The sequence below is a fragment of the Schistocerca gregaria genome, chromosome 1, assembly GCF_023897955.1.
Source record: "Schistocerca gregaria isolate iqSchGreg1 chromosome 1, iqSchGreg1.2, whole genome shotgun sequence".
NCBI lineage: Eukaryota > Metazoa > Arthropoda > Insecta > Orthoptera > Acrididae > Schistocerca > Schistocerca gregaria.
In genome coordinates, this window is record NC_064920.1 from 685,593,909 (window position 1) to 685,608,804 (window position 14,896).

Here is a 14,896-nt window from a genome sequence, read left to right on the forward strand (position 1 = left end):
TTGGTGTTATTGTATAAAAGTAAAGCTAGGACTTCTAAATGCAATTCATACAATCGAGAGAGTGTATTCCCACGTGAGAGCCATCTCACTTATGTATGGGGAAGCAGGGAACAGTATCTTCAAACAGTATCGTGAAAAATCTTGATTTCAGCGACCGTGATTATATACAATTGATAATTTGGATTGATTCATCTAAACCTTTTTTGCACGTTGGGGTTGGGTTGTTTGAGGGAAGAGACCAGACAGCGAGGTCATCGGTCTCATCAGATTAGGGAAGAATGGGGAAGGAAGTCGGCCGTGCCCTTTCAAAGGTACCATCCCGGCATTTGCCTGGAGCGATTTAGGGAAATCACGGAAAACCTAAATCAAGATGGCCGGACGCGGGATTGAACCGTCGTCCTCCCGAATGCGAGTCCAGTGTTTCTTGCAGGAAACAGTCATTTGTTCCGTAATAAAGCATGTCTGTAGAGAGCACAATGACAATTGCTGCAAAGCTTCAAGCTCTCTTTTAATTTAGTTATCGCTCCGACCGTTGGACCTGTGAGCTTTTGCAACATCTGTGCACACATCGATGCAATTCAACCATGAAATTTTGTTGGTTTTTAAAAAGCTGTCCAACCAACTGAATATTTCAGCACCTGTTGTATTGGCAGCCAGTGGTTTTGCACAGTAAGAGGTCCTACTCGAAACATCCTTAGTATTGTGATTCTTCAATTTCTCCAGGCGTATTTTATGACGAAACAAATCTCGGGTGAACAGCCTGGTATGAGTGTGAACAGGACACAATATTTCGGCAATCGACCACGTTGCCATCATCAGGTGCGCACCTTACGATGGCAACGTGGTCGATTGTCGAAATATTGTGTCCTATTCACACTCATACCAGGCTGCTCACCCGAGGTTTATTTCGTCATCCTGAGTATTCATACCGGGCAAAAGCCAATAAAATCTTTAATCCCGCATCGTCAATAGATCCATCTTTTAGATCCATCTTTTTGGAAAAGGAAATGAATTATGTTTTATGCGAGAAACCAGAGATTTTTCCACCTTATTTCACAGTATTGTTTGACAGTGGCACTGCCTTTTCGTCTAGCATACAAGACACGATATCGTTAACACAAGGTTTCATGAGGATTCCCGCAATGGTTTGAGCTTTGCGTGTCATTGTCACTCGGTAACTTACCGGGAAAAATGTTTTTAATAATTTTCCACTAATTATTTTTGCAAGAGTTTACATACTGTGTTGTGGAGTAGGTAATTCAATGCTCCTCTTCTTGAGAAAATCAGTCTCTTCAGTCCGGGCGAGTACCCTCAAAATGACGGCGCTATTTGACTGGAACCATTGAACTGGACTCGCGCACAAATTACACATTTAGCCTTACCCTCTTCTGTCTCGATAAAGCCCGCTTCCAAATAGCTTTCGCTGTATTTACGCTTTTTACTTACTGCACTTCCACGGTACACTACAACGAATGGAGCACTTGCAGATTTTTCGAATAATAAGTTCGGCTGTGCCGATTCATGTGTCTGTTCTTCATTTGGCCGTCCTCCCTCATTAATTTCAACCGGGAGCTTTTCTTGCTGTGCTCGCTTCTTCAGTGATCCCAGTTTCAGTCACCGACCCATGCTGCAAGTAATAAAGTAGTCGAAAAACAAATGATGAAACAGGTAGTGCAATCACGAAGGAAGTTTAGCATTGCATGAGGTCTCAAAGCGCATGCGTGCCAGCGAGAGCTCTGATTGGTAGACTGAGTTCGCTCTATTTTGGGATATGCGCAAACGGCTCTGCGCATCAAACACCCTGAGTGCTACGGAAACAGTCTAGCAGGGAGGTCGCACTCGGCAACAGCAGCCGCTGCTCGGGAACACTACTTGACATAAACGTGTATGCATTTTCCAAATTAAAAAAAAATAATATTGATGAATTGGCTTTTACCTGTCCTTAATTAATGACTTTAGTCACTATTATACTAGTTTTGATCAAATGGGGCCACAGACCACTCATAACGGTCCGCAGGCCACACGTTGGGAAGCGCTCCAATAACCTAACATTAATGTGAAAAAAGTTAACGTCTGACAAATAAATCATTAACACAGTTATTAAATACACCGTCCTTCCAAATATGTAGTCATACCGAAACGTAAACGACGTGCACAGTAAATGTAATTTGGAAATAATACAGTTCACAGTCCAATATTATTGTCACAGTTCGCGGAACCATTATTCAAGTTCGACACAGTTCTTTTTTTTGGATTAATTACAAGTTGACAGTAAATCAGTAAAAATAGCCACTGAATTACCAAATGATTTCCCGGATGCAAAATTCAGACAAAACTCGACACATTGTATGAAATGTATTTTGTGCTACCTCGTCTGCAGTAATTTAGAGTATAGATTTTGCTCCCTAACTTTTCGTACACTGTCTTAAATAGCTCCCATCAGCCTCTATTTATAGTACTATAATAATTATAACTGGAGCTATCTATTGTTGCTTTCTGTATTTTCATGAGCTACAATTACAAGTTTACACTGCTGATTAGTTGAATGGTGGGGAAGATTCTTCTGAATGTGGACTTCTAGATACAACAGATGCTCCTGAAATATGCTACCTAGCTTTCCAAAATATGGTATTATTTTTTAGTAACAATGCTTTAACGAAAAATGCTAATTACTCTGAAAGTAAATGAGGGCAAAAGTTGCTAATATATTCCCAACATTTACTGTAGGGATACTTCATTTATTAATATGTATTTATTTTATCTATTTTATCTGAAAGTCAGTAATGAGATGAATGTTTACATATGAACAATGCTAACGAAGCTTACAATTACTGGCATTGGTAATTAGCTCAGTTTATGGGTAAATTAATTACACCAACATATTCTGATTAACTAAATGAATGTACTCGATCACATAGTGAAGCTGGCTAAGCCCTCGGCTAATATCTTTGGTATTATACGCATCATCATTAAAAATTACACTATTGAAAATATTTCCAACGAGAAAAAGAAAAACTTTGGGGGATCAAATGCAGAGCGGAGTGCATGAAAGGGAAGCGTTTTGAAAACGTTGAAAGGGTTCCTAACGGGTTTTCTGAAGCGTTGTTATGAAAAAGTTCGATAGATTCCCAGCAATTGTACTTGGGTTTTAATCTGATATTTAGCTACTATTAGGACAAACTCATGCTACCAATTTTTAGAACGCTAATATTCACTTATACAGATTTTCTGTTGGAGCTGACTGCGAGTAAGATATTGCTGTGCTGTGAAAATACGCAGTTTCGTTTTCTTTCCCGCAGTTAGTTTTATGAGAAAAAAGGAATGTTGTAATAATGGGTTATCGTCTTTTGAGTAGTATCCTATTATGCAATCTGAATCATCCGGAATTTTGCAGACCTATCCGTTCACGGGTCAAAGCTATGAGAAGTACTCTCATTGAAGCTGCTATCCTTACAGGTCCATCAGCTGAAGAGCTCTCTCCTGTACTCTTTACAGTAATTATCCCAACGGATTTACCCATTCTTTTTAAGTGACTTCATATGGCAATCGAAGTTTCGTTTTCAATACCAATAAACAGGGATCGAGGTCATAGACGGAGGAAAGGAGAGGAGAGGACCAGAGAGGGGAGGGGGAGAAAATAGAGGAGGAGGAGATCCATGGAAAGAGGGGAGTGGGGAAGAGGAAGAGATGAACAAAGACAGGAGGGCAGAGGACGATATGGACAAAAAAAAGAGGAGACAGAGAGAGGGTGAGGAAGGAGATTAGGACGTATATGGAACATCCATATATACTTAGCAATTGCGAAGCACTGCCGGGTTCACTGGTGTAGAAACATACTCAGCTCACCGGGGGTAGTTCTCAACCCACAGCAACCACTCGAGCAGAACACATTGTCTGCCTTATTCCCTTCAAACTGTCGGTGCTTCTTCGCAATCATAAATGCAAAGTACTAAATCGTGGCGTTCCCATGGTGGGAATACCCTAAATCACTGCGAAGAAATAAAATGCTTATTGCGGATCTACTTGCGGCAAACCTGCACGTTAATCATTGGACACCAAACTGTCGAGCTTCGTGTACATTGATCTTCACGTCCCATTGAAAAGACCCCTCCATAGCACCGTTACGATAGCAGGCAAAAATGTTCCTAAAGCACAAACATCACCCAACAACTGATTTAGAATTTTGATGGTATGGTAATGTATATTTCTTTTCACTCCTTGAATAATTTTATTGGTTACATGGCGTCAGCCACATGACTGCTTGCTACGCAGCGTTGCAATAATCATAGTTCTTGGTTGCACAATGCGGTGCACGCGGAAGAGCCCAAAAGACACAATTAGTCACCAATATATATCATCCATATTTCCCCTGTATTCACAATTAATACATACACAAGGTAAATACTTTCAAATTACATTATTTCTACCTGACGTAATCAGTCTTACTGTGACGCCATAACCCAGGGAGCAACATCACAGTCATTCTTTTCTTTAGCACAACATGCTATATGACTCAAAATTGACTCAAAATATTTAATGTTTTTCATCTCAAATGGGCTCTCTCTCTCTCTCTCTCTCTCTCTCTCTCTCTCTCTCTCTCTCTCTCTCTCTCTGCCCAGTAGCAACTACTCTAATCACGCAAATGGTGAAGGGCAGTATCTAGTATGCTACTGATCTTCGTTCAGGCGACCAATTTAGAATCTGGTTACACATCCGAGGAAGGGCAGTCCCCGAAAGGAAATGACCAAAATGGCTTCTCAACAGATGAAACTGCACCATGTACAGCCAGTTAGAGGTATCGGAACCCTGAGACAGCGTCGAGTACTGGATAGACTGGTGCCCTGTAAACGGGACCCAGTGAAATTTGCACCCAGAAAAGATCTATAAGGGTTCCAATAATCCCACCTCTCAAATCCGCAACTTGCCCAGCAGATAAGATCCGAGAGCCTGCGCCTGCCCGCCTTCATGTGGTGTCCTGATGAAGCGGACTAGAGATGCTCGAACAAGCACTGTAATGGCTAAATTTTTACAATAGGAAGCAGTTATAGCTCTTCTATTTTCTGTTGGATAAAGTATTTATAAATATTTTACTTCCGACGAGGTCTTAAAAAAATACACAATAAAAGATCAAACCAGGCGCTCCAGTCTGGTACCGCGCGACCGCTACGGTTGCAGGTTCGAATCCTGTCTCGGTCATGGATGTGTGTGATGTTCTTAGGCTAGTTAGGTTTAAGTAGTTCTACTTTCTAGGGGACTGATGACCTCATATGTTAAGTCCCATAGTGCTCAGAGCCATTTGAAGCATTTGAGGATCAAACCCGAATGACAATCATGGATTTTAAAAATCGTACATCTTCTACTCGACAGAGCATACTTTAAAACAAAATATGGTCTATCCTGTGGTTCTGCATATGGTACATGTAATGTGCATAAGATGCGTTATCTTTCTAACGAAAAGGTTCTTTTACACGTATACAGGATGAACCAGAACTTCACCGACTAAACTTCACAGGTTGTCCAGAGATATTTTCCGAGTATTATGTATGAGTTTGGTCTCCAGTAATTCTTTACAGAGTAATAACATATCCTTTGTTTTCTTACCCTTGATATCGGCACTGCATTGGAAACGTCTGCACAAAAGTGACCTTATTGATGGTATTCCCTGTGTATCTCGTTTGAATACTTACTCCTTACACTCATGGTACTTAATGTCGACAACAGTAAGTCCTCCTTAACCGTTTGTCCTCAAGACTGCATACAGTACTGCTCGGTCCAGCCTCGGGTTGGTTTTTCCAGCAGTGTTAGTACGCTAACAGTGATACACAACAGTCTGATTACTTTACTCACGAGTAATCGGCAGATATGAGCCTCGTTTATGGGTTCATCGAACTCAGTGGATAAAGGCGCGACAAAAATATGCTCAGCTGTTCCCCGTAGCGACGCAGCACCAAACAGCCGTTTTGCATCTTTACATAGCGCCCACGAATAACCTTTCGTGTTATTTCGTTTTGGTGATTGCATATTACAGTCTTTTTCACTGTTGAGAAAGTATTTTCACGGAAACAAAGATAATTTCGTAACGAAGCCCGTTAAGTCATAAGTACATTATTACTTTGTAACGCGCCACCAGATACCACGGGTCTTTATACGTAAATACTCAGAAAATAACCCTGAATGAAGTCTGAAATTTTGAAGGTGGAGTTCTGGTTCATTCTGTATGCGTGCAGACAAGAGTAGTACTTAGCTGTTTCCCTCACTCCTATGGCTACGTATGCGCGTTCTCTATATGTGACGTAAAACATGTAAAACAATTTTCTTTATAACAATAATTCTACATCTATATCGGCACTGCCCAAAACACTGTAAAGTGCATGGGAGAGTGTACTTCCCATTGTACCAATTATTAAGATTTCTTCCCGTTCCATTCACGTTTGGAGCGCGGGAAAATTACACTCCTGGAAATGGAAAAAAGAACGCATTGACACCGGTGTGTCAGACCCACCATACTTGCTCCGGACACTGCGAGAGGGCTGTACAAGTAATGATCACACGCACGGCACATCGGACACACCAGGAACCGCGGTATTGGCAGTCGAATGGCGCTAGCTGCGCACCATTTGTGCACCGCCGCCGTCAGTGTTAGCCAGTTTGCCGTGGCATACGGAGCTCCATCGCAGTCTTTAACACTGGTAGCATGCCGCGACAGCGTGGACGTGAACCGTATGTGCAGTTAACGGACTTTGAGCGAGGGCGTATAGTGGGCATGCGGGAGGCCGGGTGGACGTACCGCCGAATTGCTCAACACGTGGGGCGTGAGGTCTCCACAGTACATCGATGTTGTCGCCAGTGGTCGGCGGAAGGTGCACGTGCCCGTCGACCTGGGACCGGACCGCAGCGACGCACGGATACACGCCAAGACCGTAGGATCCTACGCAGTGCCGTAGGGGACCGCACCGCCACTTCCCAGCAAATTAGGGACACTGTTGCTCCTGGGGTATCGGCGAGGACCATTCGCAACCGTCTCCATGAAGCTGGGCTACGGTCCCGCACACCGTTAGGCCGTCTTCCGCTCATGCCCCAACATCTTGCAGCCCGCCTCCAGTGGTGTCGCGACAGGCGTGAATGGAGGGACGAATGGAGACGTGTCGTCTTCAGCGATGAGAGTCGCTTCTGCCTTGGTGCCAATGATGGTCGTATGCGTGTTTGGCGCCGTGCAGGTGAGCGCCACAATCAGGACTGCATACGACCGAGGTACACAGGGCCAACACCCGGCATCATGGTGTGGGGAGCGATCTCCTACACTGGCCGTACACCTCTGGTGATCGTCGAGGGGACACTGAATAGTGCACGGTACATCCAAACCGTCATCGAACCCATCGTTCTACCATTCCTAGACCGGCAAGGGAACTTGCTGTTCCAACAGGACAATGCACGTCCGCATGTATCCCGTGCCACCCAACGTGCTCTAGAAGGTGTAAGTCAACTACCCTGGCCAGCAAGATCTCCGGATCTGTCCCCCATTGAGCATGTTTGGCACTGGATGAAGCGTCGTCTCACGCGGTCTGCACGTCCAGCACGAACGCTGGTCCAACTGAGGCGCCAGGTGGAAATGGCATGGCAAGCCGTTCCATAGGACTACATCCAGCATCTCTACGATCGTCTCCATGGGAGAATAGCAGCCTGCATTGCTGCGAAAGGTGGATATACACTGTACTAGTGCCGACATTGTGCATGCTCTGTTGCCCGTGTCTATGTGCCTGTGGTTCTGTCAGTGTGATCATGTGATGTATCTGACCCCAGGAATGTGTCAATAAAGTTTCCCCTTCCTGGGACAATGAATTCACGGTGTTCTTATTTCAATTTCCAGGAGTGTAGTTGTTTAAAAGCCTCTGTGTGCGCTAATTAATCTAATCTTGTCCTTGCGATCCCTATGGGACCGTTACGTAGGGGGTTATGGCATATTCATAGATTCAAAATTTAAAGCTGGTTCTTGACACTTACTAACTAGGCTATCTTGGGGTAGTTTGCCTCCATCTTCAAGCGTCTGCCAGTTTAGTTTCATCAGCATCTCCGTCACAATTTCCCACTGATCACACACCCTGTCACCATTAGCGCTGCTTTCTCTTTTTCGTTGAATATCCCCTGTTAGTCCTAGTTGTCACGGGCCCCACACACTTGAGCAATATTCGAGGATGGGTCAGACGAGTGTTTTCAATGCAGTCCCCTTCGTTTACTGATTACATTTCTTAAGTAACCAAAGTTACTGCTTTAACTACGAGTGTGCCTACATGATCTTTCCATTTTTGTGAGTTGGTCGATTCCAATTGTGACTCGTTGATATTGTAGTCATAGGATACCTCGTATTTTCGTTTTGTGAAGAGTATCATTTTACACTTCTGAACAGTTAAAGCACGTTTTCAGTGTTTTCATCACTTAGAAATCTTATCAAGATATAATTGAATGTTTGTGCAGTTTTTTTGTCGGTCAGGTCCTCATTATACACTGAGGTAAAGGAAGTCGTGGTATAGAGGTATGCACATATATACATGGCGGTAGCATCGCGCACACAAGGTATAAAAGGATTTTACACTGGCTGAGCTGCCATTTGTACTCAGGCGCTTAATTGTCTGTGTGTGTGTGTGTGTGTGTGTGTGTGTGTGTGGAGGGGGGGGGGGGGGCTATATGTGTGTGTGAAAATTCGTGAGTGACCAAACTGCTGAGGTCATCTATCCCTAGGCTTAACCACTACTTAAACTAACTTATGCTAAGAACAACTCACACACCTATGCCCGAGGGAGGACTCTCCGCAAGGCTGGACGGGAATTAACAAACGCAACATGGTAGTTGGAGATATACCATGCGAATTTCCGTTTCGGAAATCATTACGGAATTCATTACCACGAAAATCGCAGTGGCTGACTGACTTCACTTAAAGACCGTGAGCAGTGGCGTTTGCGTAGAGTTGTCAGAGCTAACAGACCAACAACACTGTTCGAAATAACCACAGAAATCATTGTGGGACATAGAACGAACGTATCCATTAGGAGTCCGGCGAAATTTGGCATTAATGGGGTATGGCAGCAGATGACCGACGTGAGTGCCTTTGCTAACAAATGGTTCAAATGCTCTGAGCACTATGGGACTTAATATCTGAGATCATCAGTCCCCTAGAACTTGGAACTACTTAAACGGAACTAACCTAAGGATATCACACACATCCACGCCCGAGGCAGGATTCGAACCTGCGACCGTAACGATCGCGCGGTTCCAGACTGAAGCGCCTAGAACCGCTCGGTTACACCTGCCGCCTTTGCTAACAGCGCATCGTTTACAGTGCCTCTTCCCGTCTCATGACCATGTCGGTGGACCCGACACGATTGGAAGACTGTGGCGGTACAGATGAGTCCTGATTTCAGTTGGTAAGAACTGATGGTAGGTGCCGCAGATCTCACGAAACCAGCGACCCAAATTGTGCAAGCTGGTGGTAGCTCCATAATGGTGTGGGAGTAGTAGGGCGAAGAAAGTAGCAGTACGTCAAAGAGAAAACTATTAAATTTTGTCTGTGCAAGTTGTATTGATTGAGGGGTAAACATATTACTATGCTAATAGATTTCTGATACCTGGGGGACAGATTTATACTCCCTGCAGATAATCCGTCTTTCTGATAAACCTCCACACCTCCCACTCCTCCACTGTCACACTTCTGGAAAATCCCCAACCCCTCCCCTCTTCCAGTTGCCGATAAAAGCACACTTCTAATATCAAATTAATTGACTGATTCATTAAACTGATCAATTAATTAACCCTCCCCTTTGGGAAATCCTCCAACTCTCTCCTACCCTCCCCCACCCCCGTCCATGACTACTGAAGACAGGTCTTTTACTGTATGCAACCAGTGTGTAATTTGCACCTGAATGCTGTACAGCTGAGCACATGATAGGGTCAAGTAAGGGTTGAACATCATTCGTATGAAAATTTTTTATCAACATTTGCCAGCAAAATAATATTATTAATTAGGCCAAGAGGACACTTACATATAAAGACAAAACTGTTAATTTAAATAAAATTACTTAAAAACAATTAGTAATAATCGATCAGTAATTTATAGGATATTTCAGTGAGATAAAATTACTAAAGGTTATAATGTTAATTCAAATACTTGCTCTCAATTCTCCAAAAGTCACTCATGGGAACACCAAGTATGAAAATTTAAATTTACAACAAATGTGATTCTCTTTCCAAAATACACAAATCTTGTGTGCCACTGGTTACTATTGTCGAAATGTTTACAGCAAATTTTAATAAAAGAAGCAAGATAATATTCCACCAATTGAAATTACATACAATCTCTTCAATGGTTCTGAGCAAATAGTCTTCAGATAGGTAAATAACAATTATTTCTTCAATGTGTTTGACTAAAATACGACAAATAATTGTGGTTTACTTGAAAAAGGGTTCGCTAAAAGGGAACAAAAACAGTTTAAGCTCGTTGACAAGAAACCGCCACATGTTGGGCAATGTGGTTTGGACGAACGGACCCAAAATTACTTAGAGCAAGCCCAATACGTTGCTCACCACGCTCCTTTTCTAAGCAATAAGTGGGAAGGCGCCTCAAGGCACAAATATACGGCAATAACAGGATGAACAAAGAAATAATTTTTAAGTAAAAATACAAGTCATCTGATTTCATACCGGCATTGCAGACTAAACAGTTATACAAGTTGCTAAAAGATAAGGTAAATGGCAACGGCAACTCCCCCTCCTCCCCCCCCCCCCCTCCCACTACACCTGATAGTGAAGAGAACCGACATTCAGCTTGAAATCATACCACGAGACGGTAATGGTAAAAATTAGCCATTGTGGGATGGAAAACATAGGTGGAAGGAAGCCAATAATGGTTGGCTGATGAACCTCACCTACGTAAACACAAACTTCGCTTGGAAGTAAAACCCCTCCAAAGGACATGCAACAGGATTTGCGTCGATCCGGTACATAAGCTTGCTGACTCTAAATAAGTAACGGAAGTGACTTGGTGATTTAGTGCAAAATATACCAGACAAAACAATGCTTAGAATATCCTAAATAATGATGCATTAAACATTAAAGCTATTTACATAACGCCAACACTTTAAAACACGCTATTAAATAACAACTCTATGGCAGTTAACAAATGAAAACTATAACGTTTTGAGCCGGCCGGTGTGGCCGAGTGGTTCTAGGCGCTTCAGTCTGAAACCGCGTGACCGCTACGGTCGCAGGTTCGAATCCTGCCTCGGGAATGGATGTGTGTGATGTACTTAGGTTCGTTAGGCATAAACAGTTCCAAGTTCTAGGGGACCGATGACCTCAGAAGTTAAGTCCCATAGTGCTCAGAGCCATTTTTTAAAAAATATTTTGATACGAGCGACACGTTCCTCAAATAGTAAGGCCAGACGCAGTAACAGAACAACAACAACAGAAAACTGAACTGGATCCGGTATAGAAGCAGTAGGGCACAAACACGAGCAGGAAGCGAACCAATTGTCACTGTCACAGCAGAGAGCAAAATTAGTCTTTACGAATGCCACGTGGTCTCGGCACCGAAGCAACGCCCAACGACTCTTCCTCCTGAATTATCCTTCCATCTTGTAGGCGGATACTGGCAAAGTTAGGTCATTGGGCGGAAAATCCATTATGTTGGAAGTAGATGAACATAGCAGTCAGAATTTCAGACTACATATCAATTGCGCTATATCCTTAAACAACTTACAGGAGACAGGGCATGTTTTTGACTGGAGGGTCCTCGGAATGCCACTATCGGAAACAATAAATTAATTATAGGATTAAATTGATACTAGGATCCTTACGAGATAGCATTGACGGACGACATCGAAAAAGTGCAATGAAGGGTAGCTCGTTTTTTATTATCGCGAAATAAGGAAGAGAGTCATGAATATGATATGCAAGTTGGGGTGGCAATCCTTTAACGGAAGGAGTTCGTTGCGGCGAGGCCTCTTCATGAAATTTTGATATCCATCTGTCTCCGCGTATTGCGAAAATTTTTCGTTGTGAAATGATCATCGTAATAAAATAAAAGAAATCAGAGCTCGTACAGAAAGACTTAGGTGTTCGTCTTTTCTACATCTACATCAACATCCATACTCCGCAAGCCACCTGACGGTGTGTGGCGGAGGGTACCTTGAGTACCTGTATCGGTTCTCTCTTCTATTCCAGTCTTGTATTGTTTGTGGAAAGGAGGATTGTCGGTATGCCTCTGTGTGGGCTCTAATCTCTCTGATTTTATCCTCATGGTCTCTTCGCGAGATATGCGTAGGAGGGAGCAATATACTGCCTGACTCTTCGATGAAGGTATGTTCTCGAAACTTCAACAAAAGCCCGTAACGAGCTACTGAGCGTCTCTCCTACATTGTCTTCCACTGGAGTTTATCTATCAATTCCGTAACGCTTTCGCGATTACTAAATGATCCTGTACCGAAGCGCGCTGCTCTCCGTTGGATCTTCTCTATCTCTTCTATCAACCCTATCTGGTACGGATCCCACAATGCTGAGCAGTATTCAAGCAGTGGGCTAACAAGCGTACTGTAACCTACTTCCTTTGTTTTCGGATTGCATTTCCTTAGGATTCTTCCAATGAATCTCAGCCTGGCATCTGCTTTACCGACGATCAACTTTATATGATCATTCCATTTTAAATCACTCCTAACGCGTACTCCCAGATAATTTATGGAATTAACTGCTTGTAGTTGCCGACCTGCTATATTGTAGCTAAATGATAAGGGAACTTTCTTTCTATGTATTCACAGCACGTTACACTTGTCTACATTGAGACTCAATTGCCATTCCCTGCACCATGCGTCAATTCACTGCAGGTCCTCCTGCATTTCAGTACAATTTTCCATTGTTAAAACCTCTTGATATAGCACAGCATCATCCGCAAAAAGCCTCAGTGAACTTCTGATGTCATCCACAAGGTCATTTATGTATATTGTGAATAGCAACGGTCCTACAACACTCCCCTGCGGCACACCTGAAATCACTCTTACTTCGGAAGACTTCTCTCCATTGTGAATGACATGCTGCGTTCTGTTATCTAGAAACTCTTCAATTCAATCACACAATTGGCCTGATAATCCATATTCTCTTACTTTGTTCCTTAAACGACTGTGGGGAACTGTATAGAACGCCTTGCGGAAGTCAATAAACACGGCCTCTGCCTCTGAACCCGTGTCTAAGGCCCTCTGAGTCTCGTGGACGAATAGCACGAGCTGGGTTTCATACGATCGTCTTTTTCCAAAGCCATGCTCATTCCTACAAAGTAGATTTCTAGTATCCAGAAAAGTCATTATACTCGAACAAAATACGCTCTTCGTGAAACGATAGAGAAATAATGCAAAAGTGGTTCGATGAGCCGTCTTCTAGGCACTTAAGCGTGAACTGCAGAGTAGTCATTGCATAAGAGAAGAAAGAAACTAAGATACAAACGTTAAAACAAGTAGAAACAGAGTCATTTGTGTTTGGAAGAGGGATATCGGCAGTGGGATATTTCGTTCATGTTGGTCATTTGCGCAGAGGCGTCGACGCAGTTCGGACGAGGCCGCGCACCACCCCATGGCCGGATGAAAGGGCGAGCGAGGACTTGGGGCGCAGGCATGCTGGGTGCAAGTTTCGTAGATTTCTGGTGGGGTGCAAATTTCACTGGATGCGTTTTAGACATATGGAGATAGACCCCTCCAGAAGCGTGGTTAACCGCACTGCCAAATCTTTGATCCCACAAATTTCAGAACAGCAAAAGACGTGATTTCTCTGGTGGAATGACGGATGTGTTTCCACAATCATGGTCAGAAGAGTGGCATCGCGAACGTTCACCAGTCTATCAAACAATTTTTATGTCCTAAAGAAATACAGACAAACAGAGATAAAATCACAAAAAAGTTCAGATCGTCAGCAAAGAATTTCGCAGTCGTTCGTATAGCGGAAGCAAGAGTGTGAGCAGTGAAGAAAATAGAAGGCATTTAGAATGCGATAAATCGATCCACTCTGGCTAAAAGAGTATGGGAATCAATGGGGGAGATATACCGAATGAACGGTAGAATTACCGCCTTATTGAACAGACAATTGCAAGTTGCTTTTATGGCGTGACATCTACTGCGAGGCAAAACCCCACATTCTCAAGAAGCCTAGAAGACGGGGAGAAAAGAAGACTAAACTTGAGTCCACTAAGATAAAACATATGATTGCTCATCTTCGATGTAACAGAATATGCCTTCTCTGTGGCAACAAGCAAAGCGGTTAGCGCTGACAATATTCACTACGGATTGCTGAAGAAATGCAATCACAAATAAAAATAAATCCTCCTGGCACATTTCAATATCAAATTCGGATTATATACTAACTCCCAGAGCAAAGTTGTCATGATAGCTCTCCTAAAATTAGAGACGTATTTTAAATCGTCGGAGCTGCATTGTGATCTTACACTTGATTGTAAAGGCTCTTGAAAGAATGATCATTTGTGGATTCTGGAGAAAAAGGATCTTCTGAGATACTTAGTGTGCGTACAGAAGGTATCTGTCTAGTCTCGACAACCCAGTTTTACTCAAATGTAAACGACAACATGGAAGTCTTTTCTTCCTAACACGTCCTATTTTTGCAATTGAAGATAAGAATAACAATTCGATAATTGATCATTTAGGATCAGAAAGTTTTTTAAGTATTTATCCATTTAAAAAAGAAACTCGTCTCGTCAAGTGTTAAAGAAGGTGGACGCAAAATGACAAGGTATTAGAGCGCATGTCACCTAACTTGGACGGTGAAGCCAGGATGCGCAGATGCGCGGACACGTGCCAACCAGTAGCAGTAAGTCAGCCGTGGTGTGCGCTTCAGTTCGTTCCGTGCAGTG